Source organism: Manis javanica, chromosome 16 (genome assembly GCF_040802235.1).
Source record: "Manis javanica isolate MJ-LG chromosome 16, MJ_LKY, whole genome shotgun sequence".
Lineage (NCBI taxonomy): Eukaryota > Metazoa > Chordata > Mammalia > Pholidota > Manidae > Manis > Manis javanica.
Genome location: NC_133171.1, coordinates 66,862,589 through 66,890,202, shown reverse-complemented (window position 1 = coordinate 66,890,202; position 27,614 = coordinate 66,862,589). Strand labels below are relative to the sequence as shown.

General features: G+C 41.5%; 2 long non-coding RNA genes across 2 annotated transcripts; one reads left to right on the top strand and one right to left on the bottom strand.

The window, feature by feature from the left end:
- Nucleotides 1-27,614, bottom strand: LOC108392326 (uncharacterized). Its single transcript, XR_012126270.1, has 6 exons — nucleotides 26,709-27,614; nucleotides 24,383-24,538; nucleotides 20,297-20,455; nucleotides 2,200-2,380; nucleotides 1,528-1,646; nucleotides 1-950 (listed from the first exon to the last, which is right to left on the bottom strand). It is a non-coding gene; the product is annotated as an uncharacterized lncRNA (long non-coding RNA).
- LOC140846752 (uncharacterized) lies at nucleotides 17,964-19,275 on the top strand. Its single transcript, XR_012126142.1, has 4 exons — nucleotides 17,964-17,990; nucleotides 18,709-18,757; nucleotides 19,011-19,064; nucleotides 19,256-19,275. It is a non-coding gene; the product is annotated as an uncharacterized lncRNA (long non-coding RNA).

The following is a 27,614-nucleotide window of genomic DNA, read 5'->3' as shown; positions in this document are numbered from 1 at the left end:
CCAAACCAAAACAAGTAAACACAAACAGCTTACCAGGTTATAACAACGAAATAAGTGAACAGATTGGAAATTAAATAGAATACAGATATATTTACTTAGAGTTTTTTAGACTTGATACTTAAAGGAAACTGGGCCTCAAAGTCATACTTGGAAAAGATGCCTCAGCTTTTCCCCAGTCAAAAGTAACGACAACAATCATTTCACAATATGTTCAAATCAAACCATCATGCAGTATGCCTTAAACTTATGTACTGATGTATGTCAATTATGTCTCAATAAAACTGGAAAAAAATGTAAAGATAACACAAGACAGAATAAGGCAACTCTAAGAGTATCTCATTTACTTAAAAATATTGGGGTCAGTTAACCCAGTATTATGCCAGATAAATTCTTTTCACTGGGAGCAAAATAAGCATACTTTTCACGGTGTTTACTTTCACAGTAATTTTAGGGGTTTATCCTTAATATTTGCCCTGGTGAGGATTTCCATTTTAATTATTATGCAGCAGTTTTCACAACTTTCTGTTTTGCATCTCCAAACGCACCTATGAGGTGGATCAGCCATGGTAAAGACAAGCCTCAAAAAAGTACTGGAACCAGCCTGAGCTTTCCTATTACTGGGTCTTTTAACTGTTACACCAATCCATTGAGTTACTCAGAGATGAGGGAAATAAATCACAGAGGTTAAAGATCCAGAAGCATGTTCTTTACAGTTTCAAAGTTTTTTCAAAGTTATGAGCTAGTGAATATCTGAATAAGAGACTTATGAACAGAGACTATATCTTAATTCTCAAACTGCTTTTTGTCTCATGATCATTATGTACCAGCAGCCACTTACTGTGCATGAACAATAACTGGGCCCTGAGAATATAAAGATGAGGAAGGTGTCTCCACTTGCAAAGAACAGCAGAACAAATGTCCTCTTTTGAAAAAGGCCCAGGTTCACCATGCTGAAACAGAAAGATCCAGTTGATTGATTTAGCGCCTCTCAGAATCATTGTATCACTCAGACTTCCAAATATGAGGATCAAATACTAGAATAATAGAAAATCTGAAAGGTGGGAGGGCACTGTATAACTCTTTGCCAATATGACTTCCAAGCTAATGTTCATATTTTGAATTTATAAAACAAAATTTAAAGATACAATGTATATTTTACTTGATGCCTTCCCTATCAAAAAAATCACCTGAGTAAATTTAAGAAGTAAACATGTATTTTTATCTTTTTAAAAAGTGTTCAAAAGAATTTCCTCTTACGTTAAAGAAGGACTTGCCAATTTTCTGCCTGGAGCAATTTGTTATGGCTGTGTAATAAATCCTGGTAAGTTTGAATTTTTAATGGAAACACTGACAGAATTTTAACCATGCAATTTTAAAGGGGGTGTTATACTACACATGTCATTTAAAAATGAGCAAATCATAGTGTGCTTGCAAAACAAACATACTTTCCTTAGATTATGCTCCCAAGCAGAGCTGGGGGGACCAGAAAAGTAAACTAAACTAAAAACAAAAGTGAAAAACACTCACAGAATAGACTCTGAGGTCAGCTCACCACACCCATATTAAAGTCACTGGGCTCAGTCTGTGGCACTGAGACTCTTGAAGGATATGCTCCTGAATCATCTTTCTTGACCCTTCACTAAACTCTGGCAAGACAAGTTTTGGGAAGAATAAAATCACTGGTAGTCAAGAATGAAATTAAAATCATTGTATTTACACATCTGCCAACAGTTTATGACTTAATAGCATGCATATCAGGAAATTTTAAGTAAGATTCTATCCACAATTAAAAACAAAAACAAGTACTTTAGTACAGTAAGTGCTCAATACTGTCCAACATAACTATTTAGCACTTGAAATGTGGCTGGTACAAACTGAGATTTAAGTATAAAATATACCTTCAGGTTTTAAAGAGTTAGTACATACATGTACACACACATCCATATATACATACATATATATACATATATGTACATATGTAGCTCGATTTTTATATTGATTAAATATTGAAATGAAAATATTCTGCATAGATTGGGCTAAATAATATATTGTTAAAATTAATTTTACCTCTTGTTACTTCTGTATGTGGCTACTATAAAATTTAAATTTACACATGGAAGGGTTGTATATTATATTTCTAATAGACAGCACTGGCTTAGATAACAGGGCTGAGGAGGTACAGTAATTACTTCTAAGAACCTGCAAATGAAGCCTTAGGATCCTGGTGTAGCTGTCTGCAGTAGCGTAGAAAACTTAAGTTACTCTTCTACCTTCCGGAGGTTCCCCCCTTGCAGTGATCCTTAGAAACCCTGTGAAGATGATCCCTGAGAGTATGTTGTTTGTGCAGTCATAGTCTCACTGGTAGATCTGGTTTATGCACCTGTAAAACAATTTGTTAGGCTCATCTGTGACTTGGTCACTTTAGAGAGGATCTCAGGTACTTTGCCACCCTGGGAAGCTAATGGAAAACTCATGCTCTGTTTGAGAAAGCACAAGCATTCTAGAATTACAACCTGTATTGCCACTGTGGCTGAACGATTTTGGGTCGATATCTTCTAGTAAAAGATGGCTTTGGGCATTGATAATGACAATTACATAATTGCTGCTTAGCTAGCAAACAAGTCAAGACCACCAAAAGGAAATCTGTTTTTTTTTTAATTTTGTAATGTATGTAGTACAACAGGGACACATCAAAAGGAAAGGAGATAATTTTTAACATTGTTATTTATTTTGCAAGCAAGACCTGGATAAATGTTCATCAATGTAACTATGACGGTGTATGAATGTAATGCAATGAACTGTGAAATATCAGAATTTATGGTCTTAACTAAAGAACATATAGCTCCTCTTACATGAGAAGAAAATGGACATTTTCAGGCTTAGAATGAATAAGTTGAATTTTGCTTTGTATTGGGCAGGAGTATTTAGAAATCTATTAAAAGCATTTCATTAACAACTTGGCATTTTGTTTCTTCAAAAGAAACACATTTTCCAAATTAAAATAAAAACTCAAAGCCACCCTTGTTCGAATTTAAAGTAGTGGCAGTTGATGGGATGTGCATGCTAAGCTTATTGTGCCTTCAAAATAAGATCACAGGCAACAAGCTAAAAAAATAAATAATTGTTACAGGAGAGGGAAGTGAAGTTCTGTGTTATTCTAACTTCATGCCATTAAAAGACAGAGCTATAAACTCTCTCCATTACTTTATTTTTCTGGAGTCAATATTGGGTAGGAGAAAGAGCTCACCCTAAGTGAGGGTCAGGGTTTAAGAAAATTATTTTATGAGTAATTTACCAAGTTTACCCTGAAGAGGAAAAGTTAGAGGGAAAAAATGCATTGGCAAACTGCTTTTTTGACATGAATAACTAGAGTTCAGCGAGGAAACTGTCCATGTCGGGATTTCAGGCCACTGATATTTGCTGAGCCCCTTGTCCGTCGGGCCTTCTCCAAAGTTGAACTGCACACAGAATCAGGGGAGCTCTCACGACGGACAGCTGAAGATCCAGCTTTGCCCTGTGTCTGTGGTACAGACGTGGAATGATAGCTACCGCCACAGATGGTTTCTGACAGAGCAGAATAATGGCACTCCGACTTCAACTGTAAATTACAAACAATGCCTTTTTAAGTACAAAATGAATGCACAGAATGGAAGACCCTGTCACCTAGAATACCAGTAAGTCAAGTAGAAGATGACAAATTGTTCACTCATACCATTACAGCCAAATGTTTACTCTGCTAACTGTACTGTCAGGAGAGGACCTTTCTGCTTTGTCAGATATAAAGAGAAATTAATACATTGTAACTCTTAAGAAACACGTGAGGCCTCTGATGCACCTCCTCTGAAAGCCAATTGAGTTGCAGGATCTGTTCCAGGCCCTCCCCCTGCCTCTAGTTAAAAAGTTGTAGCTGAAATAGCAATAGTAAGGACATGTGACCCCATCTCTCCCAGAGCTGGGCTTTCTGCAGTCAATTTCATAATTACGTCGCTCCGCCTCTCTGCTCAGCACTTCCTACCCCCTCACTATCCTCTCTCCCCCACCCCCAGCTATGAATCATTGTGCATTTAAAGAGACTGGATGACCCAGGATGAACTTTACTGGCATCCTGCACATTCTTACGCCAAAAAAGGGGAGTTGCTCTATGACAGAAACCTGGCCAGATCCTGATGCAGATCTCAGAAGCAGCAAGCTTGGGTGCTTATCTGAGAAGATCAGCGAGGAGTTAATTTTCCTAAATCGTGGGGGTGATTCAGAATTGCGCATCTCAGTTCACCGTCAGGTTTTTTAAGAACCCAGTTCAGCCCTATGTACAGAAAGGAATAGATTAGAGAAAAAAATGTTGGCAGATCTCCTTATGTACTCAGGGCAGAGGAATTTATACCACATTCAGCCCTTTGATTTCTCCAGATCTGGCTGAGGGTGGGGTTTCCATATTAGTGCTTTGGCAAATGTGTCCAACAATTAACTCCTCCCCGTATATGCTTCTAACGTTCCTCCAGATTATCACGTGCTCATTTGTGCATTCATTAAAACCAAAAACATTTTCCCCCTTCATTTTTTTAATACTGGGTCTGTGAGCACAGACTAAGTAGGCAATATGAGCCTTCCCTTTAATGACCTTCCCCTCTCCGTAAGCAGGTAAAGGGTGCACGGCTCAAGCAGCGCGTGCGTGGTGTTCCTGGGAAGCCTTTTCCCCTCCCCACCACCCTGTGCGTGGAGACTTTATCCTCCTGCTCTGAGATCCTGCCCAAGCATGGACACTTCTGTGAAGTCTTCCCTGATTATCACAAGAGTTTGCTGCTCTGCCCAATGTGTGAGTCAGAGAAGTGCTACTTTCTTATCTTTTTATTTATACAATATATATATTTTTAACTCTGAGAAAAAAAAACCAGGGCCATAAGTACAGACAGGGAGAGGGTCCTGAGTGAGCGCGTCTCTTCTGCATTCGCTTCCTGTTATTCTCAGACATGCTTGGAATCCACTATTTGGGCCTATTGCTGTGCTCCTTGTGTTTAGGGCCACACTTTTGTGACTCCCCAACTGGCCGTTTATTCCTGTGCTTCTCGTCGTCCTCTCTCATGGGTTGAATTGTGTCCCCCCAGAAGATATGTTGAAGTCCTAAACCCCAGTACCTGTGAGTGTGACCTTATTTAGAAAGAGGGTCTTGGCGGATGTAATAAGTTAAGATGAGGTCTTCCTGGTTTCCAGTGGACCCTGTGTCTGACATGAGCATTGCCCTCATAAGAAGCGGAAAGGACACAGAGCCACCGAAGAGATGTAGGGAAGACAGAGGCACATTGCACTGCTATGGGACGAGGAACCCCAAGGTGGCCAGCATCCACCAGAAGCTAGAACAGCAGAGAGGGACTCCTCCCTAGGGCCTCACAGGGAGCAAGGCCCTGCTGACCCCTTGGACTTCTAGCCTTCAGAGCTGTGAGAAAATAAATTTCTCTTGTCTTGAGCCAGCCGGTTTGTGGTGATTTGTTAGAACAGCCCTAGGAAAGCAGTCCATGACTACGGCCTGCGGCACTCTTCTCTCTTCTCTTTACAGGTCTTTCCTCCGTAGATACACACAGGGCATCAGTTCTGGATGAATGTTTGGTCATTCATGCATGACAATACCATTACACAGAAGGACTAAGGGAAGAGGAAAGTTCTAGAACCACCTCCCCATCCTCCCAGAAAGGTCTGGCTCCTGGTGCCAGGCGCAGAGGTCACTAGAGGTCTGACCGCAGGCTCTGCTCCTGCCCTGTGCCTCCGCTCAAAGGTCTTCCGCAGGCCTCCTGAGCTCCCCCTACTGGGTGCCAGGCGTCCCAGCAGCTTTCCTCTTCAGAAACGCAGTTTGTGTGTAGAGCGTGGGGGTGAGAGGGTAGGCTAAAAAACTGAATTAACATTTGGCATTGAGGAAATACAATTTTAAAAGGCTGCTTTTAATATTGCATATTAACTATATTTAAATTAAAAAAGAAGGAAAAAAGAATACATGGAAAAAAGGCTGCTTTTTTTCCTACTGTTTGTTATAAAAGTGCTTATGAAAAAGACCAGTCTTTCTGATTCTCATGTTTCAAAGAACCAATGGAAGCTCATTTGATTCAGGAGGTTCCCCCCAGCAGGTAGAAGGAGGCCCTATACTCAAGCCCAAAACCCTGAGGTATCTGCTCTCTCAGAGTCATCGTGAAATTTGCATTCAAATGTCAATAAATGTCACCTACATCCTTCCAACTGTCAGGTCAAAAAGGATCTCGACTCCTCTCTTTCTTTCACAGCCCTCATCCAGTCTACCTTCTAAGCATATCCAGAATCTGACCATTTCTCACTACTTGGGCTGCCACCTTTGGAGCTAAGCCACCGCTATGCATCAGGGTTTGGGTCCTAGCACGTAACTGCCTCTGCTTCCAGGACCAGCCTGCAGCGCACCTGATCCGGTACATCAGGTGACACCGGAGTTCCACTCAGCAGCTTCCAATGGCTCTACTTCACTTGGAGTCAAAGTCCTCCCAGGCCCACACAACCCGGGCACCCTCACTCTTTCGGATTCCACAACCTATCACTCCTCTCCCCTATCTCCCAGCACCACCCTCACCATCCTCTTTGCTGTTCTTCAAATAGGCCAGATGCTCTTCTGCCTCAGGGCCTTTCTGCTTAGAATGCTTTCCCTGAATAACTACACAGCTCCCTCCCTCACCTTCTTTAGTCTTTTTTCTAAAAAAAAAAAACTCTCCCAGTGAAGCCTACTGTAACCACCCTTCTTAAAATTGTATCCCTTTACTTTCCTGATCCACCTTTCCCTGCTCTATTATTATCATACATGTTTTACCGTTGAAGATTCTGTATTGTTTCCTGCTTCTCATTTGCTTATTGTCAGGAGAGCTGAGGTTCTTTGGTCTGTCTTACTCACTGATAAACTCTAAGCACCTCTAAGAGCCCTTGGCACATGACAGACACCCACTGAAGAATTATCGACTGTTAAATAAATTAATGAATGAATAATGCCTTTCAGGACTGCGTGAAAAGCCTTATAAGCCCCAACACAACAATGATCACATTAGAATGAAGTCCAGAACAAGAGCTTCTGGTCTCAGCTCTGGTGCACATATACTGTATTTACTTGACTTAATTATGCATGCCTGGTGAAACTAATAACGCAGAGTTGGAAAGCACTGAGTCTCACTTTCAGGCTCAGTCTTGTGAAGAACTTTAAAAAATAAAATTCAGAACCAGAACTGAAGAGGATGTCCGAACCTGACCACAAGTTTTAAGAAAAACAGGAAATAGCACAGCTACAACTAATAATAATTTTTAAAAGCTACCATTTATCAAGTTTCTATTCTGTGCCAGACAATGTGCCAAGTGTTTTGCAGGTGGCATCTCATCTAATCTGCATAACAATACACTGAGGCGAACATCATGATTCCCATTTTTTAGGAGATTAAACTGAGGCTTGGATTTCAAAATACCTGCCCAAAGTCCAAGGTCACCCACCACTGATTTCAAGTCAAGTTAATCCACCTATGTACAGTGGGAATTTTTAAGTCATTACCTGAATGAGATAAGCTTGCTAGAATCATCACAATGTGTTGCAATATTTTGGCTAAGGCAACATTTTTAATGACCAATCTCAATTTATTAGATTTTATTTTTGAGTGAATAATACATGTGTCCTAGAAATTAAAGCTAGAGATTCTTACTAGGAATTGAGGATTCCTACATAAACCAAATAGCATCAGACCAACTGTAGGATATATGGAAGTCCCTATGGTCAGGATCCTCACCTGATCCTAAACTACTTGGTGATGTAATTGGCGTACTTCTAGGCTAATGCTTCCACACCCATTGGCAATGAGCCATTATTGTCAGTGTTATTAATAAAGAGCTCTGCCCAGTGCTCTGCCCAGAGGCAGAGATGGAGATGATGGATTGCGGGCCTGTCAGAGGCAGATGTGATTCCAGCACTCGACCTGCCACCATGAGAATAAAGCTTGGTATAAACCCCTTTACCCACAACATATCATTGTTGTTACTCGGTCTCACCAAATCCAGACTGAACTTGCCCAGGGGGTAATCCCTCTTAGGCAAACATCAACCTAACTGATTTCCCGACTAATAAAACTATACTCCACTTTATGAGTCTGACCTGTGTAATGACACTGCTGGAAATGACTCTCATTTGAAGTTCATGGGCACATCCCTAAGATCCTTCCTTACTGTAAATTTTGGCTCCCATCTGGCACATCCCATTTCAACAAAAATTAAGTAGGTTGTAAAGGGCCAACATGAATTCCCAAGCCTAGGTTAAGGATTTACCTTCCGTTCAGTTAGTCTGGGCTTGACTTCTCTTGTTCTGCCTCCCAGAATCCCTTGTGACCAGAACCTCAGTGTGGGATCCAAAAGTAACCTGGCCACAAAAAAAGTTAGAACACTACAACCTCTTCATAGACTCACTCCACTTCCTATTGGAAGGAAATGACCCTGGAAGCTGAAATTGATGCAGGGTTCAATAGTCTGGGAAACTTGAAGGAAGGGGGGTGGACAAGAACAAAAACAACCTGCAATTCCAAAGATGTTCAGAGAGAACTCTGCTCTCTGAGGATGGGAGGAAGTAAGAAGACCCTATTTGTAGCTGCAGGAGAAGAAAAGAAAAGAGCCCCACAAGGAAACTACCAACAGATGGTAAATACATTTTTAATTCTTCTGTCATACTGTGTGGACTTGTGCACATTTGTCCTGCTGTGTTAGGCTCCCAAAATAGCTGGCTATGGAATTGCAGAACAGTGCTGCTGCAATCTGAGATTTAGGAAACCATGCTGGCTGACAAAACAGGAAGGGCTCATTGTAGGATAGAGCAGATTTGCTCCCAGTTTCCAGCTCCTCAGTGTGGTGGTATCCGCTGTAATTCTTAGTGCAGGAGCATTCTCTCACATGTCAGGTCTCACTGATGATGTTTTAAAACATGCTACTTCCAATTGTCCTCCGAGCTCTAGATACAATTATTAAATGCTGACACTATCCGTTTGCTAACCCTCAGAAGTTAAAAGGAGAGTGATCCTTTTATTTATGGATCCTAAGCCCTCCAGGGAGCATCACAAGCAAATTGGCAGCCCAGAGTTCTACACCTAGCCTGTCTCGAACTTTCCTCCTGGCATAATGTCCCCATAGAACATCTTGGGATTTTCAGTGACAGAATAAGGACGAAATGGGATAACAGACTGCTCCAAAGGCAACCTGGAGAGATAGGATGCCAAAACATTCGGCTGACTCCGCATCTGAGAAGTGGCGTGAGATGAGTTAGGTCCCACTGAGCTAGGTTCTTAATCCCAGCACTCTCTTCCCATGCATCAGTGAGAGAGAAAGGCTGTCAGTGTGGAATAATGAGGAGAGGGTGGTCTATTACTTAGTAGTAGTCTAGAAATATGATTTATGCACCACCATATTACTAGAACTGGAGAGACTCTATGGAATCTAGTTCAATTTTTTCATTTTGTAGACAGGAATCTGAGCCAAAGAGTTGCAGGAAACTGGCAAGGTTTATACAACTAGCTGGTGGTAAACTCAGCACCCAAAACAGGAACCGAAGACATTCAGTTCTCAGCCCAATGTTTGTTCTTCTTTAACACCCACAGTAGGTGGACATGTCTGTGACAAGCAAAATCCAATTCTAGAAGACCTTTCTCGCAGAAATCCTCACTCTTAGGGTCTTACAAAGCAAGATGATGGAATCTCTGACGGTTCTATGACTGTTTGGGAAACTAGCTGATATTCTTCATAGCCAAGATTGCAAGCTCAAACGTATTTGTTCATTTCTGTCCTAAACCCCTGTGGACTGTGTCTAGATTAGAGAGCGATCACACGATTTGGCCCAGCTGGGATTCTCTTTTCATGAAATAGCAGGGAAGATTGGTAGACAGGGATTAAAAAGCACTGGTGAAAGAACGGGGAGCCTCATACAATAACCTCCCAGCCAGGGCCTTCCTGCTCTCGGAATTTCTCCTAGCCTCGACTGGAGAAAGTGGTAGGTGGGGAAAAAAGGGATTTTTATCTTTCTGTGAACAGAAAGGATACAAAAACACTTTAGCACTGCTCAGTTTGATGGAATCTTGTTTTGCATAGTTAAGTTTCTACCAGATTAACTATATGTTTGTTCAAAATGACTTATACAGTCATAGATAGTTTTTCCAATGGGTACCTATGTAGTTCACTGATAACAACTTTTTTCAGCCATTGAAGAAATGTTATTCTTCCCTGTTGTTCTAGAAAGTTAATCAGTAAGCTCTTCAATAGGTAGTTTAGCAAAAAGATCTCCTAAATTTTGCAATTCGATTCAGCATTTTAATTGGTTGTTTTTGCACGTAATTTCAGCAGGATTTTTTTTCTATTTTTGTGGTGGAAAAATTTTTACCTGCTGTGTTTAAATATGGCACTCTTTGCTTTGAGAGTCAAGCTGACTGTTTTGAATACTCTTGCTAAATTTACTGGCTCTCTCCATGGTCTAGTTACAGATTTGTGGATGGGGAAGGTAGAATTATCTTAAGTGAATCATTTTGAGGAGAGCTGTAATGAAGGCACACTTCAGGTTATTTCATTCCTGTGATCCCAATATGATTATCTCGCTAATATCACTAGGGACATTTGAAGCTTTAACAATTACAGCTCAAGGCCTAAAGAAAAAAAAGAAGAAAAATTACATTTGTTACACATGTACACATAGCCTCTCATAGTGTTACCATCTGAGAGTCTGTTTGGCTGCTTTAAAAAATAGATTGATATCAAGATTCTGTTTTAAGAGTTCCATCCCAGTTGCCACTTTGTTCTTTAAAAAAAAAAAAACCAAACCAAAAAACCCAATAGCTAGATGTAAGCAATTGTGTTACGTAGAAGGTTTAGCGTTGCTTATTTGAAAAAGTAAAAAATATGAGCTATTGATTTTACCTTCCTTTTGGAGAACAGTGTTAGGACTTTTTCCCCTAGAAAGTTTTGAGCCTATGATTCATGCAGGAAGTGCCCCTGTTCCATTAGGTACTAACCCAGCTTTGAAGCTGTCCCTCTTCTAGGTCAAGGGCTCTCCCTATGGCCAGATGCCAGTTTTACCCAGACTCTCATGATCGTTGGAAATAAACCAGCTGTCCAGTAAAATCATGTGATAGCTCTGTTTTACATAAACGTGTGCAGCCTGTGGATGTGATATTGTTTTGCATTTTATATGGACAAGAAGGGAAAGAAAACAACCATTATCACAGAGACAATGCCAAGTGGAGCTGTTATTTCAGAAATCAGACAGCATCTCCAGGGTATCACACTCACTCTCCCTAAGGCCCCTCTAACCTGAAAGCTTATTACTTGTGTGGAAACAACACAAATACAAATGGCTGTCAAGTGTTCTCATCCGTATGATTGCATCAGTCAGCACCTTCTAAGAGCTGAAGACTTGAGCTGTCAACTACCTTAGGTCAGTTTTTCTCCCTTGTGGCAAGAAAAGAAAAAAAAAATGAACAAATTACTCTTCCACACAACAACATGGATGAATCTCATAATGTTGGAAGATATAAAAGGGGCTGTATTCTTCCATTTGTATAAAGTTCAAAAAACACACAAATTTAATCTGTTGTGTTAGAACTAAGAATAATGGTTTACCTTTGATGAGGAGAGAGAGGATTGTGATTAGAAGGGGCACGAAGATGGATTCGAGGAGGCTAGAAAGTTCTATTTCTTAACTGAGGTGGTGGATATAGAGGCGTGTTCACTTTGTGGTAACACATTAGCCACGGACCTATGGTCTGTGTGCTTTCTCTCTAAGAATAATTTACTTCAATTTAAAAGTTTGGAAGTCATATCCTCATTGGGAAAGACAAGTTTAAGAAGTATTAGAATAGCATTTTGCCTAATTAAACCAATAGATATTACGCAAAAAAAAAAAATAGAAAATTCTGATAAGCTGAAGAAAAAACTTACGCAAAACTCCAGTGTAGGGTGATAAGAAGGCTCATATACTGGTACACAGAATATTAACTGCTACTGCTGTTCATGGTTGACTCTTTGGCATTATTTTGTAAAGATATGCATATCCAGTGACCCAGATTTCCACCCCTGAGTATAATCAGTAGAAATATGTGAATATGAGCACCAGAAGAATAGCAAACTTATTCATGATAGCCTCAAACTGAAAAACAGCCAGGCTGTCCATCAACAGTAGAGTGGTAAGTGTGGTACATCCAACCTAGTATACAGCATTGAAAATGAATGAACCTAAAAAGAAAACAAATCCTACCATTGGCAACAACATGGATGGAGCTAGAGGGTATTATGTTCAGTGAAATAAGCCAGGCGGAGAAAGACAAGTATCAAATGATCTCACTCGTTCATGGAGTATAACAACAAAGCAAAACTGAAGGAACAGACTCCAGCAGTTCCTTCTGCTGAAGCAGACTCACAGACTCCAAGAAGGGACTAACGGTTACCAAAGGGAAGGGAGTGAGGAGGGTGGTTAGGAGGGAGGGAGAAGGGCATTAAGGGGCATTATGATTCATAATCACAATATAGGTAGGTCACGGGGAAGGCAGTACAGCATGGAGAAGACAAGTAATGACTGCAAAGCATCTCAGTACACTGATGGACACTGACTGCAATGGGGCAGGTGAGCGGGACTTGATAATATGGGTGAACGTTGAAACCATGATGTTGCTCATGTGAAACCTTCATAAGATTGTATACTAATGGTACCTTAATTTAAAAAATAAATAAAGCAAAGAAAACTACTTAAAACAAAAACAAAAACAACTTAAAGCATATAGAAGAATGCCAGACACAAAGTAAAGGCTCCAAAAATGTTGGTTGCTAAAAAAAAAATAAAGAAAAGAATGTGCCATACATAGTACCATTAGCAATATGGATGATGTTGAGAAACCTAATGTTAAGAGATAGAAGTCAAAGACAAAAAAATAATATGCTCCCATTTACTTGAAGTTCAGAAAACAGGAAAGGATGTAGTATTTAGCAATATATAGTAATGTGGTAAAACTAAAGAAAAACAGATTATCATAAAAGCAAGGACAGAGGTGACCTCTGAGTGGGGAGGGTGGGTTATTATCGGGAAAGGGTGGATGGAGGACTTCTGGGCCATATTGTATTTCTTGACATGAGTAATGGTTATGTGAGTGCTTATAAAATTCATTATATAAATTCATTTTATAAAAATTCATTAAATTATAATTTCATGTATCATGTACTTTCCTGAATGTATATTTAATAACATAAAGGGTATAAAAAATGATATGAAACCTACCAACTTAACACCTTGATATGTATACTGCCAGACTTTTTTAATATAATATATACATTTTATCCACATTGCTCCATAACCTCTAATTTTCTTTTTTTTCTGTAATAATAGAACCTCTCAGAAGAATCCCTCCTTGGATTTTTTTTTTCCATTTCCACTTACTTTTAACTAAGAGTAAATAGCATACAAGCTTTATGCCCCTCTAGAAGCCTAAAGCTATGAAGTGGCTTTCAGGAAATTAGGTTGCTTTAGCCTAAGCTACATTGATTCATAAACCAATCTGCAGGGTTTTGCTATAGCTCATGGGAGACTTTCCCTTCTCTGGTAATAATGCTGCTGCTTCAAAAGAGAAAAGCCTCCTTCCACTTCTTCAGAGTGCTCTCTTTTCAAAAGGAAAGGCCAGGCAGTGAGGGGGAAAGGCTGGCAGGGGAGTGGTCAGGAGGCTTGAGGCAGGGGTGTGGGTTGTTTGAAAACCTATTACAACGTGAGGCATGCTGAGCTCATGCTGAGCCTGGCCTCAGCAACATTATGAAGTAGATTTTCAAAATAATCTACTTTTTTTTTTTAAGCCCCAGTAGTTTCAGAGCTTTTTCTTGCTCCTGGAGCAGTACAAGTGTTCTTCCCTCTGCCTGGAACGTGCTTCCTATCTCCAGGCAAACCCCACCATTCTCCATCATCCTAAACACCACACGGTAGCAGAACTCTTCCATGGCCACCCAAGCCTGGCCAGTGACCCAACATGAGCTCCATGGTACCCTGAACTTAACCACATCACAGCTTCTGTCACCTCTTTTGGCTATTTTCTTGTCCACAAATACTCTGCTAATCTATGAGCTCCTGTGTGCAGGGACAGAGTCTGTTTCCCCATGGCCTCTCCAGGCCCTAGTGCATGTTGGCCTTCAATAAATAGTCATTGGATGACTGAAAAACAGGTGCAAGATGGGCCCTGGGAAGAGGGTCTGTGATTGAAATGAATCTTTCCCAACTCCCTTCACACACTGAGCACAAATGGCTTCCAATAGTTCAGTCACACCAACCCAGGATGGTACACAATTCTATAATCTACCATTGCTCAGTTTCAGATACTTACTAGTAACAGCAGTTTGCATTTGTATGGTGTTTGATATTTCATTCAGCAGTTTCACATTTTACCTTGTACCATTCAAACAACAAATCCTCCCAGGTGAACTGAGAAGCTATTCATATCACTACCTTGCTTACTGGAAAACTGAGAGAGCTTAAGTAACTAGACCCACATTACATAATTAGTTTTTAGTGTAAGCCAGGAACGAGTGACCCTTAGTGTTGGAAGTGGAAACACATTCAGTGAATAGGGACATAAAATAAACATGTGACACCATTCTGATTTCTCAGTCTTTTAGTAGATAGTTCCTCTTTTTCAAAGCATTTATTTTCTAGCTTATTTTTCATCAAAAAATTCGTACACATTTGGTGTAGAAAATCTAAAGAACACAAATAAAATTGAAATTGCCTATGATCACATTAAGTAGATCTCTCTATGGTTATACCATTTTAATAACTCTGCATATTAAGTTGAGCTCTTTAGAGGAAGAACTCTCCTCCTATACTCTATGTTTTTTTTCCCCACACTCTATTCTTTATCTCTTAAATTTCATAGCTATTCTTGGCCACTTGCTCTTTTATTTAATTTTTAGAATTGGGTTTTACTAAAACTCTGCTGGGATTTGTATTGGATTTGCATTATTGTTATAGATTAATTTGAGTAGAATGAAAATTTTTACTATATTGGTTCCTCTCTCACAAACACAGTATATGTCTTCATTAATTTATGTCTATTTTAATGTCTTTTTAAAAATATGGAATGATTTGGGTATTTGCATGTCCCCGTTGTGCAGGGGCTATAACAGCCTTCTCGGTATTGCTCAATTTCAGTATATGTTCTGCTGAAGTGAGCACTCAGAAGGTAGTACCTTTAGCTGTTGGAGTATTTCAGGAGGGAAAGCTAAGGGTTCTTTACATGTTCTTTACACTCTATGAGAAAGTAACTGGAAAGAGATTAATCTGGACTCACCATCCCTCAAGCATAAAAGCATTTTATTTGTGTGCTGACAAGGGGGATAACATTTATGGATTTTGCTCTGTTGCCCATCCTATTATCTGAACAAAAGTTCCTTCTCTGTTGGTCTTATGGGAGAAATACAGTAGAACAAAGAGGTTGGGAGGACAGGATGATGAAAAGGAAAGGAAGGGAAGATGGTCAGAGGGGGGCTGGAAGGTAGTGCCATGCCTACTGGGCAGGTGAAATGGGTGGGGACAGCAAATGACTGTAAGTTTTGATTATCTGAGTTCTGCTGTTCCAGAAAACCAGCAGCAGCATTCAGGGTCTTGTTAGAAATTCAGAACCTTGGCCCCAGCTCAGACCTACCCAATCGGAAATAATTTTCACAAGATCTCCAGGCAATTTTTAAGCACATTCAAATCCCAGGAACTCCTAGTTGCCCCCAACCTGTCTGAGCCAGTCCTGATCAGTGTCATCAGCCCTAGGCCTATGGATAGGTGAAACTGGTCTGGTTGCCTAGACACCTGCACATCTGGCCCTTGGTGCAGACTCCAAGTCTCAATGTCTGTCACCACTTTGGCCAAAGCTATGTGACTCCAGCTGGCCTCAGTTTCTCTGCTAAGCATAGCGGTTCTCTGCACAGGTTGGATCCTTGCCTTGGACCCCTGCTTCCTTGGCTCTGGTCCTGATGCTCTGCCAAACTCTTGCTCTCCTACTTCCCTTTACAAAGCAAGATGTGATTTCCTATTCTTTTCTCCGCTTCTGGCGGGGTAGGGGGGCCTGCTGTGAGTGGACTGAGCACTTAGAACTGAGGCTGATTGTGAATTTTATTACCTGGATCTCTTCCAGAGCTGTGTTCTGCTGGCAGATAGGACTCACTCAGATATCCAGAAAGCCTGGCCCCACCTGAGCTAGCCATGCCCTTTGACCACCACACACTGGCCTGCCTAGCTGCCTCCCGGGGGTGAGCCAGCTTCTGAAGACAGGCTCTGAACCCTCTGTCCCACTAGATCTTGGCTTCTTCCCCCTTCCCATGGCCTGTGTTGATGTGGTCCCAGGCTGCCCTGCACCCACACATCTCCTACAAAAGAGGAGGAGGCCGTAGAGACCCAGGAAAGCAGGCCTCAGTCCCTTCTCCCTTAACATCTATGCCTCCAAGACAACATGGGCCTGTTTCTGTGTGAACCTTGCAATTCCAAACACTGCCCTTGGAGCCCTTTAGGTGAAAGGTATTCTAAAAGTCCTAGAAAACTACTGAGTACACACAGACTCAGAGGCTTTGTGTAAGTACTAATTTTGGTCCTTTTTCCTAGATGAAGAAAAATCTTCTTGGTTACCTGACTTATTTTATAAAAACAGGCCAATCCATATAGAAGTTCAATAAGTAAGTTCTCTGGTTACCATACAGCTGGTTCCCTTGGACTGATGGTATATACCCCCTGCCATACTCAACTGATGGTAGACCATTATACAAAGTGTGTTGCACCTGCCATTGTGTTTTAAGCCAGCACAAAATGTCATGAAATTTGAAACAATCAGGTTGGCTGTCAGTTGTAAAGGTTAATTTTTAAATAAACATTACTCTCCCTTAATTCATAATAGAGCACTGACTGTATCTTTAACATGGTTGCATCGTCTATTCCGAAGGACTATTCCTATGGTGATTAAAAAAAAAAAGAAAAAGAAGGAAAAAAATGAAGAGAAAGATGTGTGACAGCACCCACAGAAGCTAAGTAATGGTGTGAGTGTTGTTTCCATTGTTTACACACATGACACTTTCACAGGAACTCAAACGACTTACAAAAGAAAATACAATACAAATGGCAATGAAGATGAAGTAACACAGAAAAGCATAAAGAAAAGAGTTACCCAAGGGAAGATTTAAATTGGGCATACATCATTTGCACAGAAAGAATGGATAAATGTCCGCTGACTCCATTCACACATACAAAGGTTGGAACGTTGTGCTGTTTGCCACATTCAGAAAAGAAGTCCTGTGTGAACCAGGTTAAAGTAGCGATAAGAAAAAATGTCTAAAAACATTTTAAATAACTACACGCTATGTCATGAAGTCACTCCAAGTGTCTAAGGTCGCACAACAACCTCACTGAATTAGCAGGAATAGATAAACACATGGTTTCCAAAAGCCATTCTTGGCCAAGCAAAATGATAGGTCCTAGGAGAAAGTTACTCAAGACTAGGAAGAGCAAATGGTTAGGAGATAGAACATATAATAGTTATTCACTGTACCTCTCTATAGGCTCACATTTCCCCAGGATAGACTTTTGTTGGTAAATCTTGAGGAACCTGTATTTGCAGTTTGTGTGAAGGACGGGTTTTGCTGGATATTGTGAAGCTGCTTTTAGTGGGATGCCTGCTGTTAATGTCATTATTTGAACAAGGTTCCATCAAAACCTTTGAACTTTTAGAAAAAGAGAAACCCAGTGCAGGGGAAAGAATACTCCCAGCGAAAATTTCTAACATGTGGTAGAAGCTTAAAAATTGATAATTATGTAGAACAATGCATCAATATGTGTGCTATGATAACTTTAGTATGTGTAGTTATAGTCAAATCATTCAAAATTACAATGTCATTTCTCTTCCTTGTATCTCTTTGTTTTCACGAGTCACATGGCAAAATCAGCTGTGGAAAAGCATCGCTCACTCATCTCCAGGGTAGCTATTATTAGCTCGCTTTGATTCTCTCATGTGATATATACCCATGCTTCTTAAGCTGTTTGTATGCCTTCTATTTCCCTATGAATATGACTCTTGCTATGCAGTGTTCTCCAGAGGTACCCATTTCCATAGCCCTTTCCAAAATTAATGTAATCTTCTATTTCTTAAAACATTATTTAGGAAAAAGCCATGCAACATCATATTTGCACTGATGTTGAACCTTTCTACAGAAAACATTATAGCACCTGTGCTAGATCATATAGCATCCCCCACCCCCAAATCTCTGTCTACCCAGAACCTGTAACAAGGTCTTACAGATGTGACCAAATTAAGATGATGTCGCACTGGAACAGGATGGGGCTTAAATCTCTGTAAGAAGACCACACAGAGACACAGACATATGGGGGTTCTTCTCGTGAAGACAGAGGCAGAATTTGAAGTGATGCGAAGATTGCCAGCAACCACCAGGAGCTAGAGGCTTAGGGAAGATTCTAGATGAGGGCCTTGGGAGGGATGTGTCCCTGTGACACCTTGATTTCAGACTTCTAGCCTCTAGAGCTGTGAGACATGTGAGATGTACATTTCTGTTGTTTAAACCACCTATTTGTGGCCTTTTGTTACAGTAGCCCTAGGAAGCTAATATAATGCCCAATCTCCAGATTATGAAACTAAGTACTTTAAATTACACAAAGAGTTGGCATTAACTTTCCCTTAGATGATGAAACCAGAAGAGGAAGAGGAAAGGGCTACCTCACAGCAACATGGTAAGTATGGGCCAAAGACCTGATTAGAAGCTGGTCATCCTAACACTGCAAGGCAGTAAAAGAATGAAGTTTCAGCTAAAGCACTAAGACATTAATACCACATTTTAAAGTGAGGTCTGAGACCCTCATCTTGTAAAACTTGCAAAGGAGGTTGTCAGAATCTGGTTGCATGGCCTTTTAACCCCTTACACAAATCAAAAGCACATTAAGAAAATGAGAACCCGAGATACGAGGAGAGGATTCTTTTGTACAGTCTGCGTTCTGGGTGTTCTCTTGCCTTCCTGAGCCTGACAGAAGCAAGGAAAGGGTGAGTGCGTCCCTTGGAGCAGACATGGCCACCCACAAGAGAAAGCAGGAATGGAGTGATTGTCTGTCCTTTCTAAGAGGACCGTCTGGATGGTGTCCAGTACTCAACAGAGAAATGCTGTTGCTGGTCAGAGGAAAGAGTGAGTGAGCGGCCATATTAAGATGTTCTCATCTGTCCTGATGGAAATGCAGGTGAGAGAAGCCCCACCATGGAGCTCCTCCAAAGGACTTGTCGGACACCAGTGAGAGAGGCCACTTCGAATGCTTGTCAAGGCCAGAGAACTCTGATACTGGATCTTCACAAGACTGCCATACGAGTAAGAGATTCCTGCTCCCCCTTCCTCATCTTCCTCCCACTACCCCGACCTGAGAGGAGTGTTCAATCTCCCTTAGGAAGCTGGGAGGGGCAGGATGGGGAAAAGAGGAAGACCACGGGCTGCTCTCCTAACCCAGTGCAGCCTTTCATGGGAGATGAGCTGAGGACAGGAGAAGCTTCAGGGCAAAACAAAATTGACATTTTTACTGTGACAGAAATCTAGACATGTTAATGACTGACTAAAGGCCAAAGGATGTTTTACTACCTGGAAGTGGCCAGAAGAATAAAAATTTGCTTTAACTTTCATCCAAGAGCAGAGAAAGTGTGAAGTAACAGAGTTATGTGGAATAAATCTGAAGTGTTGCTTTATGATTGATTACATCCTATGAGTCATGCTTATTCAATGTAATGGTTACATAACTGTTTCTAAATGCAACTGTACAGAGCAATTCTTAGCACCTTCTATATAGTTTTCCCCTAGGAAGTCACTGCGTTTCTGTCTGAACTTTGGAAAATTATATGTCAAATGGTCCTCCCAGAGAATTTTGATCTTTTTACTTGCTGTTTATCACCATCTTGTGAAATGTCTAAACCAAAAAGTGTTATATACTTGGTACACACTAGCTGCTCAATAACATTGAATTAATAAAGAGATGGAGGGGCAGTGAAGAGAAATCCTGAATGCCTATGCTCTTTATATTTCTATATTTTTATCCCCAAATTCTTTTCTGGTGAGAAAAGAGTAAGAAATATTCCAAGTTCATGATTTCTGAAAAATTCCAACCAGAAATGTATGGTCTCGTTACATGGCTTTATAAAGCCTTAGCATTAGAAGGAAACTTAGTAGGGGTTTTACTTCAACCCGTTCATTTTACCAGGGAAGGTTTAAAGAGGAGACATAATTTGATTAAAGTCACCTTTTTCAACCATGGCAAGCGCTAGGCCTGGAAGCTCTTGCAGCTGACTCACTGATGTGACAGTCTTCAGGTTCTGGGCTTCCTGCTCCCTTGACTTTCAGTGTGTGTGGAGAATATCTTCGGAAAGTAGGGCTTGGCAAAGACCTCTTAGACTTGACACTGAAAGCATAATCCACAAAAGGATAAATTGGTAAATTAGACTTCATAGAAATGAAAAGCTTTTGCTCTGTGAAAGACCCTGTTAGGAGAATGAAAATGAAGACAAGGTACAGGCAGAGAGAACACATTTGCAAGCCACATGTCCAACAAAAGACTAGTATCTAGAATATATAAAGAACACTGAAAACTCAGCAGGAAAAAGACCAATCCAATGACAAAAAGCATGGACAGACATTTCACCAGAGGATATACAGATGGCAAATAAGCACGTAAAAAAATATGTCCAACGTCATTAGCCATTAGGAAAAGACAAAATAAAACATGGAATATCACTGCCCATGTATCAGAATGACTAAAAGGAAAAGTACTGACATCATCGAATGCTGGTGAGGATATGGAGAAATTAGATCACTCATACATTACTGGTAAGGACGTAATCCTAAATAGTACAGCCACCCTGGAAGACAGTTTGCAGTGGCCGTTAAAAATCAGTATGTGTTACCCTGAGACTCAGGTATTGCACTCTTGTTGCAATTCATCCCAGAACTATGAAAACTTAACCTTTACACAAAAACCTTGTACACAAATTTTACAGTAACCTCGTTTGCAATAGCCCCAAATTGAATACAACATGGATGTCCTTTAAAGGGTGAATGGTTAAACAAAGTGTGCCACAGCCATAGTAAGGAATACCACTCAGCAAGAAGAATGAACAATTGATGCAGAAACAACTGGATGAATGTCCAGAGAATCACATGGGGTTAAAAAAGCCAGTCCCAAAAGGGTACATACTACATGATTCCATTTTATAACGTACTTAAAATGACAGAATTATAGAAATGGAGAACCAAAAGTAGCTTCTAGGGTCATGGAGGGGATAGAGGTGGGAGAGAAGCTGGGGTGGCTGTACAAGGATGACCTGAGGCATCCCTGTGGTGATGGAAACATTCTGTACCATGAGTGTGTCAAGGTTAACATCCTGGTTGTGGTAGGGCACTATTGTTTTGCAAGATGTTGCAGGTGGAATGACCTGGGTACTTTGTATTTACCCAGTTAAACACTGGGATCTTTGTATTATTTCTTACAAGTGCAAATGTATCTACTGTTAACTCCAAATAAAAAGTCTAATTTAAAAAAAATTAAGGTGCTGGTTAGATTACCCCACCATATACCAAATCACCAGGACTTTGGCAGGATTTGAGGTGGAGTCAGGACACTGCCTAGGGGTCAGCTGTTACACACCTTTGTTAACCACCTCCAAGCCATCACTGTTTCCCAAACAGGGCACCAAGATCAAGGCTGGAGTTCTCTGAAAGGCAGGCAGTCACCTTAATGCTCTGCTCTCGGGAAACATCTCCCAGTCCTAAGGTCCTTTGTATTCTCCATATTTTCTAGATGTTGCAAAGGCCCCAGTGGTGTAAGTTTGGGATAAGGAGGCCATTATGGCTGAAGATTTCAGCCACGGGTCACATCCTCCAGTGGTAGGGGCCAGCACATCACCTCCAGAAGCCAGACTGGACAAGCCGCCCCTTCATGGTCACCAGTGTGTGGAGCAGACCAGTTCTGCCGGGTTCCAGCAAGAGTCCACCAGACCCTTCTTTTCTGCCATGAGAACCTGGCATGTCTCCTATGTGACTGAGTATTTACTTAGAGTCTGAGTCAGCTCACCCTGATAGGAAGTTGACATTTGAATTGACAGTGTTTAAACTTCAAGGCAACTGAACTGGAAGAGATGGAGACATTCTTATTTGAGAAGCCTAGGTAGTCCCCATTGACCAGCGGTAAGGGATAGTGGCTCATGAAGTCACTTGCAAGGAAACAAAGAAGCTTCCTGTCCTATGCACATTTTAGTGAAGAATGATCTACCACACCCACGACACCCTACAGCATTCCTAACTTCACCTGCCACCATGAACGTCCCGTTTTCCAATCTCAGTATCTTCATCTTGCCGCCCCCCTGTCAGGGGAGAAAAAGCACTGAATGGGCAGAGTTCTTCCACTGCTACTTAGCACCCTGAGCAGGCCTGGGCCTCAGCTTTCATTTTGTAAAATGACTGACAGGTATTTGAAAAAATCTCTAAGAGTTTTTCTAGGTCTTACAACTTATGACCCTGTATAAAATCCTTATCTTCTCGTGCTGCCTTGCAAGTTGGCACTGTAGTAAGGTAAAAACAAAGTATATTCAGCCAGAATAGATCTTAGAGGAGGCAAAAATAAAGTCTTGATTAAAGAAAATAAAACATCAATTGGTCATTTTGTTGGGAAAAGTAAGCCCCAATCCACAGTTTATAGGAAGAATGCAGACTAAAATATAGGGTGAATTACTGTGTTTAGGAAATTGAAAGGAATTTGGGGTATTTCTTTTTACTCCCTTTCCCTCCCCCTACCTCCCCTCTAAAGAAGAGAGGAAACAAAGGGGAGAATGAGTGAGCAAAAAGGCAGGGATGTTTAAAAAGAAGGATGGCTGATGTTCAGTTTTAAGATGTGCACATTAGGAGGCTGTACACCCTGTCTTTCCAACACTTTCTCTAATAAACACATCTCAGAAAGTCTTCATGTAAGCAGCTTTTAGTGGAAATCAAGAAAGCAGGTGGAGCTCCAGGGGAGGGAATAAATGAAGGTGAAAAATGCAGTGCAGAGGAGATAATGAGAACACAGAGAGGAGGGCACTGGGTTTTCCAGGGCCTGCAGTGGGCATTCAGGCCAGTCTGATCTCGATCTGATGGCAGGGAGAGCCCGGCTGACATCAGGCTTACTTACCTGTTCCCCCTTTACCATCTTCTTTGCAGAACCTTTTCTAATAGTCATCTCTCCATGTTTTTACCAACTTCTGTAAAACATTTACCCTACTCTGCCCTGATTTATAGTCATTTGTGTATCTGCTTTATGTGGCCTAGTGTGTTGCACACTCTTTAGGGACTCTAATCTCAGAGTGCTAAAGATAGTAAGAGCTCAATAGAAATTTGTTGAATGGAATTTGCTTCTTGACCTTCCTCTCTTTTTCTCCTGGGAGTTTTTAGTGGGAATGAGTCACACTGTTGAGATGCAGCAAATAACAATAATGACAGTGACTATAAACTATTTCTTATTTTAGAAAAAAATTTCTGGAGTGCTTGGAAGTCGGAAATCATATATATATATATGTGTGACTGGGGTGGGGTCAGGAAGTGACCCTTCGTATTGAATCACTAGTCCTTCAGCTGCATTTGCAATTGACAAAGATCCACATGAGAGGTACATTCACCCCCATATAAAACTGTACGGATATTTCAGAGAAAACTGCAGGAACAAACTATAACCTCATGACTTCTATTATTTTGTAATAAAGGGCTGAAAGCCCAATATGAGCTTTTTTTTCAGATGCTAGGCTCTGTGTGCATAGTGTGTTGTTAATTTCATGTGAGTGCAGGATGCCAGAAGAGCTCAGCACAGAATCTAAAGAAGAAAATCTCTTTCCTGTAGCTCTAATACCTGGTGACCAGGCTTTAGCTTATTTTTTTATTTTCTCCTAGATGACATCAACAACCTCCCCACACTGATGGCAGTAAAGACCTTTGCAACACCTAGACCAGTTCTTCCCACAGACAATCATGGAATTAAAGAGAATTCCTTGCTAAACTCTGTTACCAGCAAATATGAAGTCTCTACTAAGCATTAACTGATATTTGCTCTCCACTACCTGTTTGTCTTTGTACATGAGACCTCGCAGCATTGTTTTCCCTGTTTCTGTGTTTTGGGCATAGCTTCCTACCTTCCCTTATGCACGTTTCTGGGAGCTAGATATCAGGAGATATTGTCTTTGTACACCCCAGTGAAAATTTGACAACACTACATTATCTGCCTACTAATGAGCTTCCTTGTATGGAAGATGATAAAGCAAAATCTAATCATAGTCATTTCCCCATACATGTTTCAGGGTTTGCTCACCTATTTCTTTGGAAGGCTCCACAAAATTTGCACCCCAGATATTAAATCAGAATGCTTTTCTTCCTGGTCCTGGTGGTGCGTGTGCACTGAAGCCTTCGTCTAGAGCCGATGTGGTCTTCCTTCCGAAGTCCTGCTCTTTCCCAATCAATGCAATCTCTAATGACAAAAAAAGAAATGTTTTTCCGTGTCTGTTTACCAGCACTTCCTTTTACTACCAGTTAATTCAATGTGGTTCTTTAAGTGGGCAAGGTGTAGGACAAAGAAAGAGCAAAAGGGAGGGGGAGCCAGCGAGCAGGCCAGACTCCCTGGACACCAGAGGGTCTGCAGCAGGCCAGGCCGTTTGTAAACCTCAGGCCCAGTCATCCTTCCTCTGGAGGAAGGATAAAACGTTGAAAATGTCAGGACGGTTGGAAAGATAGAAACTGAGGAATTTCCAGCTGTAGGTGGGGGGTCTCTTCATCAGGCTGAGGATGGGTACACCATGTGAGCAGCTCAAGCACCCTAAGTCTTGTCCAGAGAGCCAAGCCTTCACCTTCCCTTCTTCCCCTCCTTTCTGTCATCATTACTCCGTGACTCATCCAGTGAAAACTGAAGCAGCTCTTCTAAATACAAACATTTACAGAACTTCATGGAGGAAGGGGGAAGACGTGGCACTATAGCGAACAGCCTCCAAGAGGCTTTTAGGGCTGCTAAACTCTTTTGAGTGACACCTGCATCCAGATGCTTAACAAGTTAATGAATATTAATTAGTTAAAATGACAGAGAACTTCTCAATGCCTGCAACATTTTGCGTGGCCTGTACAATTAAAACAGAAGCCACTTTGAGCTCTTTATGGAAAAAAATATGGACATGTCTACTCCACCACATTACCTTCTCCATCCTGTCTGGCTAAGCTGCCCCACAGCCTGTCACTTACATGACTGCCCTTCAGCTCAGGACGCTCACACACACATGGCCTCTTCCACCGTGGGCTCTTCTCTTTCTCAGCACTTGGCTCTGCTCTTGCATCCAAAAGGCCATTCTCAGCCTAGGGCTTGGTCCTCCCTCACTGGCTGTCCCACCAGAGGGGTTTGGGTCTTTTTTGCCTAGTGGCCATCAAGTTTTGGGCATAACAACCTCCACTCAGCTTTTCAAATTAAAACCCTCTGCCAGTGTGAAGCTTATGTGAGTGATCCTGCTGATATGAAATTGTCAGCTCCACTCTAGCCTCTATTCTTACATCTGTCGGCCAGCAGGCCCCAGGGAGTTAGACTGAATAAAGAGAGGATGATTTGCCAAAGATGATGTAAGGATCTGGATTGGCCCATATAATAAGCACAGCCAGTGCCTGTTGTGTGTCGAACTCATGTTCTAATTCTATCCCTTTCTCCCTCTTTCTTCTCATTTCCCCCACGTACTTTGTCCACTGTTCCATGCATAGTGCATGGAAGAGATTCCATATGCCTCAGGATAGGTAAAAATGTGCTTATCTCTCCCTATTTTAAAACCCTTATAGCACACTTTTGTCAACATTTACCCATGTGCGACCAACTGTGAATTTACATTAGGAACCACCTATAGTATTTCAGGGTGAGAATTCCATATTTAACATTTTGCTAGGTCTTTCCTTCAGGATAGTTTCTCTAGTTCTCAGTTGATTGTGTTCCATAAACCAACGTCAGAAAAGACCATGCTGGGCTGAAGCTGAAGGTGGAGAGAGTCCTTGGCAATGAGAGGCCTCAGGGTGGAAAATCATGGCAAAAAAAAAATGTTGTATGGCTTTAAATAAACAAGAAGAGAGGCAGTCAGAGCAGCAGGTCACAATTGTTATAAGTATATAACTTTAAATGGTGATGTCAGATAAATGCTGAATATTCCACTTTAGGTTCAAATAGAGGAGTTAAAGTAAAATTGCCTTCTTCCTTCATATTTGATAACAGCCCAAGGTGATTCAACAAAGATAAATTATCATGCTGTCGGTTTCTGGAGGGAAAAGTGGACAAACCAGCTCCTAGTCTCTCTTCCTATGTGTATAAATGAGCACTTCATCTTAAGAAGAGTTTTATCAAATGGTAAACACTTGGAATTTACTTATTCTGAATTCCAGGCAGCTGCTCTGGAAAATAAGTCGTTTTTAAGCTGATTTACAGTGCAGATAATTTCCCTAGATTCAAAACTGGCTTCGTTTTTTAGAAGGCAGTCCTGAAGGTAGGAAAACACCAGGAGTCATCTAGAGTCATCACTTCAAGTGGTGGAGGTGATGTAATGCTCACATTTCCGTCCCCTTCCCACTCCCCAAAGACATCCATTTGGTTGTAAAAGCCAGATATTCAGAGAAAAATGAACCTGGAAGGAAGGGATGTTTAGCCAAGCTCTAGGTAGGGACGCAGCCACAGGCCTCAGGAGGGCCCCGATCTGTGATTCAACCTCCAGTTCGCCTGCTCCTCCGGCTTTACCCTGGAAAGAGCGCTCCTGGCAGGCTGAGACCTCCTCGGCCTGCATCTCCCGCTGCTGTTGATTACTACTTCAGCAGTTTGCAGCAGGAGACAGGCAGAGAGCCCTACTCTGACTGGCTGCCTTTGTCTGATGTAACAGGAGGCCCAGCCAATCAATACCCTGCACTCCAAAAGCACAAAAATGAATTGTAACAGCCAAGGCCCTGGGAATTAGGAAAATTAAAAAAAAAAAAAAGAGTTCACTTCCACTGCCCTCCCCAAAACCAAACAAAACCATATACACACGGCATCATGTAGGGGTCCCCAGGGAGTCTGCTCCCTTCTTCCAGAAGCCTCTAGGCAGGCCTGTTTGCACCCAATTCCTTGGCACTCCGCCGAGTTCACACCATTTTCAAAGTAGGTCATTTCAAGTCTTCTCTGCAGAGGAGGGCTACGCTGTCAGCAACAGCCCACGGGGCCTGCGGGGAGGCCCAGCCCCTGCAGCTGAGGGCTGGGGCACAACGCGGGGCTGCCCCGCGGGAGGGCCACTGCAAGGAGCTCGCTCACCGTCCTCAAACAGCCGCGAGACAGGCTTGCTTTTAAGCAAATCCACTCTCTCAGCCGTTCACAACCCAGTCAGGGACTAACTATTCAGGATGAAGCTCCAGCACGACTTAAGTGTTAACCTGAATGAAAACTCACTATAAGAAGGATGATGTCATCTTGATTCAGCTCTTTGTTCTTCGTGCTGGGAAAACTCATTGTTATTTATGAGGCTAGTGAGTTATTTCTAAGAAGACATGCTGGTACCCCGCAG